At 31.6% G+C, this 6,542-nt stretch overlaps 1 long non-coding RNA gene across 1 annotated transcript; it reads left to right on the top strand.

The window, feature by feature from the left end:
* The first annotated feature begins 3,104 nt into the window (after positions 1–3,104).
* On the top strand, positions 3,105–4,542 carry LOC134713946 (uncharacterized). Its single transcript, XR_010106441.1, has 3 exons — positions 3,105–3,167; positions 3,256–3,326; positions 4,422–4,542. It is a non-coding gene; the product is annotated as an uncharacterized LOC134713946 (long non-coding RNA).
* Positions 4,543–6,542: the final 2,000 nt, after the last annotated feature.

The following is a 6,542-nucleotide window of genomic DNA, read 5'->3' as shown; positions in this document are numbered from 1 at the left end:
ATCCAGACATTTAAAAAGGGGGGGGGGGGGGGGGGTTCTTACCCAGGACAAAGGGGGTTCTAACTATATGTCCCCATTCAAATGCATTGATTGTCCATAAAAAAAGGGGGATCCAACCCCCAGAACTCCCCCCCCCCCCCTTCCCCCTGGATCCGTGCCTGCACATTGACAGAAAGAAGTGCCTGTGAATAATAAAACCCAGCCATATCTATTAGCTTATGAGACACATTGTACAAAATATTTAATGAATGGCTATTATTTATTTTGAATTTATTGAACCATAAAACTAATTTTTGACTCTTCACATTGAATAATCCGCGAAGCGGATTATGTAAAATGTGAAGAGTCAAAAATTAGTTTTATGGTTCAATAAAATCAAAATAAATTATTGCCATTCATTATAAATAAATTTCTATCAAAAATAAGGCTCAAAGAACTTTTTATATTATTTATCTTGACAATAACAACGCACACACATGTGTGCGTATGAATACACAACGTCAGAGTGGGCGTGTCGCAATTAAAATTGGCAACATTGAAAATAAAACTAATAATTTTAACCAATCAGAAGACAGCAAATACACAAAATTTATTTATATTATTATATATACTCTTGGAAATTAATTTACACATCACTTTAGATTTTTTTATTTTTTCAGAACTAATTACTGATTATAACTGTATGCAGGGCTACATTATTTTTAATATGAAATAAAATAAAATTTCAAAATAAAATAAAATAAAATAAAATAACATAAAAATATTACATTCTCAACAGAGTGGGTGCAAATTCTGTGTTCTTCAATTGTTTTTTTACACAAATTATCGATTTACATTTTAAATAACAGCAGTCAAATCGGTGCACTCGATCATAAATGGGTTTTTTTACAGGATTTTTGACCAACATAAATATCGTGGATTTATAACAGTAAAAGACAGTAATCTAGCCATAAACAAGAGGGATATGTTTATTCTGCCGAATAAAATACATAGAAGTAAATAATTTGAACAAAAGGCCCAGCAACAGGCGAACAAAATCCGTCCGTGAAAACTGAAATTCCCTCAAAAGAAAAACAAATTGTCGTACCATAAATATATTTTAAAGGGATCGTACCATACATAATCTAGTTCTTTTAGAATTTTAAACTCGTCCTCGGCATTAAAGTTAAACATTCATAATGTGTTTATACAGTTAAAAGATACTTACCCCGGCAGACAGTAGAACGATCGCCATTTGTGTTGTCAATAAAGGGAGCTTCCATTTGATTCTTAGGGGGTAGTATGAAATTTAAAACAAGACAAAACACGAGTTTCGGGTCATAAAAAGGCGATAACATTTTCAGGGGTATAAAATAGTCAAGATCGAAAAAATGAACAATAAAAAGGCATGACAGAGACTACAAGTAAAAAAAAATGCAGGTCATATTTATTTTCATCCTAGCCTCCCTAAGTATCAAATGGTACCTCCTTAAAAAAAGACTGACCTAATGCCAATTTGTAAACGTTATATGTCCTATATGGGGAGGAGGATCCTGATTCCGAAATCCTGGGCTTAAAAACATGAAATGCCGAGGTCCCGTATTTAAATAAATTTACATCCCGAGATTCGAAAAAAGAATTACCGGCGATCCCGAAATCCCGTTCCTTCAGTGATTCTCTATATGAGACAATATCTGAAAAGTCTAATTTCCGTGTCCCATCTTTCACCAGCAATTTTTTTTTTCATTCGGGCATCTTTTTGGAAATTTTAAGTTTCAGTATTAACTCGAATATATAATGCACCAACTACAACCAATTAAAAACATTCTTTTTAATGTTTCGTCTAATAAGATTTTTAAATTTAAATGGTCATCCCCCTCCCAAAAAAATCAAGTTGTCCCCTGTTATTTTCTGAACTGAAACTTATCATTCAATATTGTTTCTTGTGTATCATTGCATGTGAAACGTATTGGATTTATAATATTTTTAGTTTCTAACCAAGATACTATTCTATTATTTAAAATGCTACAAAATAATTTATAGCTACATGGTGACAATGTAATGCCCCGATATGAAAAAGGATCCTCCCTAGTGTCTGTTGTAGAACACTTAGGTATATGTGTTATTATCCCTTTACTCCACATGGAGGAGATTTTACCAAATTTAAAACACTTATTAAATAAATTATGTAAAACATTTAAAAGTAAATCATTTCTATATAATTCTATAGGTATCAAATCAATACCTGGCGCTTTGTCTTTTTTTGCTTTAATCAATACATTTAAAACTTCGTCAATAGTAATTTCACAATCTAAAAAACTCTAGGAAAGACAAAGACTAAAAGGTTATTGAAACATAGCCACATATATGATTTGTGCATACATAGCAGTGTTCTAGTCAGTATTTGAAAAGGGCAATGTGCTAGTCAGAAAAAGGGCAAGTCAACGCGTACATGTCATTGAAAAAAGGCTATTTTAAACTGAATTTGAGTGTAAGGGAACAGTACCCATCATATTTTTTTCTTTTTATCAAATAATAATTATTTAAAAAATATATAACATAAATACATACTGTCACCATGAGACACCCCTCATTGGTGAGAAGTTTTCTATATATAGAGTTGTTAGAAGTTATCCTCCTACATAAGTAAAAAATAAAATACATCTAGATGATACACGTTTAAAAGTTAAAAAATATATAGCATACATGTTCCTATTTATTTTATGGTGATTCATTTTCAAAACAGTGTATATTAATTGACAATGGACAAATCAATATACAAATCCTTGGACAAATTCAATACAAGTTATATATTGAAAGCTCCAAAATATTTTCAAAAGTCAAACACACCTAGGTGCGATCGATAATTTTACATTGGAATGTGATCTTTTGTTCTAACAACCAATCAAATTGCAGTTGCAGTAACTGTCTAGACAAACAAAAGTATGTCGTTTTGAGAGTGTTATTGCGTAAAACATTATACAGGGCCATAACTAGCCTCTTTTAATAGTGAGGCAGAATTTGACGAGCCAAGAAGCTCTGAGAAAAAAAAACCGCAAAGTCGTGCATTTTGAGAGTTTCCAGGACACTTTTTTACATTGAAAGTCAAACCAGAGACGTATCTGGTCAAACGCAATTAATTTTTAGCTATTTTTTCGACAATATTCTGGTCTCAAAGCAAAAACATGGTAATTTATTTTAAGACTTTTAGATTTTATTGATAACATTAATAGACCGACATGAAGGAATTATAGATTAAAGCTATCTTTTTTCCAGCATGTTGTACTTTATGTCAGAAGAAAACAAGAATAGATGCCAATGAGGCAGTACTTGAAGAGGGAAATGAGGTAATGATAATATCTTGTTTAAAAGTAACCACAAAAGGTTTTTAGTAACATATGTCATACAAAGTCTTCACATGCCAGGATATAGGCTCATTTTACTACATTCCCCGAGTCGAGAAGCCTTGAAAAATTTATATTATATTGGAAAGTCTATATAAAAAAGAAGATGTAGTATGATTGCTGATGAGACAATTTTCTACAAGATATCAAATGACACGGAAATTAACAACAATAACCGGATAGGTCACTGTATGGCCTTCAACAATGAGCAAAGCCCATACCACATAGTCAGCTATAAAAGGCCCCAAAATGACAAATGTAATACAATTTAATTATCAGAGAAAACTAACGACCTAATTTCTGTAAAAAAAAAAAATGAACCAAAAACAAATATGTAACACATCAATAAAGGACAACCACTCAATAACAGTTCTGACTAGGCACAGCCACATACATACAGAATGTGATGGGTTAAACATGTTAGAGGGATTCCAAACCTCCCCCTAACCTGGGACAGTGGTGTTACAGTACAACATAAAAATCTATTTCACAAATGATACTATAACTGAACAGGGTATGTTTATTCTCTATGCAAAAGTGGTCTAAGGATGATGCAAAAGACAAAGAAATGGCACTTTATCACTCTCCTCCATAATGACGCTTTTTGACGGCCACCCCCTTTACTCCATAATGACGCCTTTTGATGCCTGTGTAGTACCTCAGTTGAAACAATTTGACTACAAAGTGTCTGCAGTAGACTTAAGAAAATTTGTATCCAATATGAAAAGGAATATAATAGGAATATCTGACTCAAATTTATTTGATGAAATATTTGTTTTTCACAATGCATTAATACATTAAAGCATATTTACAGCATTTTATTGAAAAATTCTATGCGAATCAAGTATGCAAAAAAAAAATCAATGGAGGAAAGGGTTATCTGAAAAACAAATAGTAACTATTTTGTACAATGGTTTCTATTCAATATATTGTACATATTTACAATAATATATATATATATATATATGAATTTTATAGTAAATCACGTATTATCATCAGTATACTGTATCACAGACATTTTAATTATTTTTTTTTCAGGTGAATGAACCAGCTTAATGTACAATCAATTCAGCAGTACAGAGAGAGTTTGAGTATAACTTAATGTGTATTTTAATTAATGAAATATCTGAGAGTCTCATGTTAAACAAGAAAAGTCAGTACCAAATGTATAAAACAATAATTATCTTTTGAGAGAAATCTTGGGAATTGATATATTAGTACATTGTAGTACGCAAACTTGTATGCTGTTTATAGTGTGATTTTATTTTTATTCTCCATTTTAATTAGCTGAATCCATTTTGTGCAAATAATTATCATTCTTTCATATAGTGATTTTTTTTCTTATCAGAATTATAAATTTGCTTCCACTACTTAGAAAATATTTTGTTAAAATGCTATTGCCCTATATATTTAGTTAAGATACAAGGAAATAATTGCTGTTTAAATTTATAATTTACTATAAATTAAGAAGAAAAGTGAATATGCCAACATGTCCAGAAAAGATGGAAACAACAGAAGATGTCAGTTATCAGTCACAACATTAAAACACACTTCACCATATTTTGTTCTAAAATAGTACAATATATAAAAAAGAAGATGTGGTATGATTGCCAATGAAACAACTTTCCACAAAAGACCAAAATGATACAAAAATTAACAACTATAGGTCACCGTACGGCCTTCAACAATGAGCAAAGCCCATACCGCATAGTCAGCTTTAAAAGGCCCCGATAAGACAATGAAAAACAATTCAAACGAGAAAACTATATTTCCTAACAACAATTCATCAAGGAACATGCTATGAAGACTATAAAATATAGTTAACTGTGCAAAGAGTGTATTATATGCACTTGCTGAGCAATAATATCTAACATCAAGACATCTAATAAAAGGGATATTTCCCCATTAACAAAGTTCCATAACTCATCAGTTCAATATAAATCAAAATTTGCCATTTCATTATATCCAAGGTTGTGTACTCATTTTAAGAAATTTTCCATTCTAAATTTTATTCATTTTAATGTACTCATTTTAAAAATAATTCCATTCTCAATTTATTTTATCAAATCGAACTGTTAATGGCAAAGTGTACAGAAAGAAAATGTTATATCTAAAATGACATGTCCTTGATAGGTGTATAGAATTGCACCCCTAAAAATTATTACTTGAATAATAACATAAATAATATGTGGTATAACTGCCAACAAAACATCTCTCTACTAGAGTGGTAAGTACAACATAGACATAAACAACTATAGGTCAGCCATGAACACTCAGAGTCAATATTTTATGTGCCCGTGACTTAGCTTTATTGTAGTAACAGTTGTTACTCTGTTTTTAAACTTGTAAAAAACAGATTTATCTGACATATTCCAAAGATAAAAAAGGGGAAATACCAGATCATCATGAAGTCACCTTTAACCTTTTATTTTTTTAGAGTGATGTAACAAAGACAAGAGGATTGAATTTGAGTGAATGCAGTAGCATGATTTCTGAAAGTAGCATGGAATTTTTATCACAGGTATTATTTTGTATTTTTATACCACCGCTTTAAAAAAGGGGGGGTATACTGTTTTACCTCTGTATGTCCGTCCGTCTGTCGTACCGTCCGTCCGTCCATCAGTCCGTCAGTCAGTCAGTCCGTCCAACGAAACTATCGTCACATTTTTCTCAAGAACTACACATCCACCCTTTCTGTAATTTGGTATCAACATTTATATATGTCAGCTATACCGTGTGATGCGTTTTCAGATTCATCACTTGACAACTTCCTGTTTACCGAACACTTGTATGATTTTACACATGATAGCCAAGTTGAAAATTTTAGTCACATTTTTCTCAGGAACTACACATCCACCCTTTCTGTAATTTGATATCAACATTTATATATGTCAGCTATACAGTGTGATGCGTTTTCAGATTCATCACTCGACAACTTCCTGTTTACCGAACACTTGTATGTTTTTACACATGATAGCCAAGTTGAAAATTTTCGTCACATTTTTCTCAGGAACTACAATACAAGGATTTCTGAAATTTGCTTTCAGGATTTAAATAAGTCAGCTATACCGTGTGATGCGTTTTCAGATTCATCACTCGACAACTTCCTGTTTACCGAACACTTGCATATTTTTACACTATTAATACTATCCACTTGCG

Source organism: Mytilus trossulus, chromosome 4 (genome assembly GCF_036588685.1).
Source record: "Mytilus trossulus isolate FHL-02 chromosome 4, PNRI_Mtr1.1.1.hap1, whole genome shotgun sequence".
NCBI classification, from domain to species: Eukaryota; Metazoa; Mollusca; class Bivalvia; order Mytilida; family Mytilidae; genus Mytilus; species Mytilus trossulus.
The sequence above is the reverse complement of the archived record's forward strand: the minus strand, read 5'-3'. Positions and strand labels throughout refer to the sequence as shown.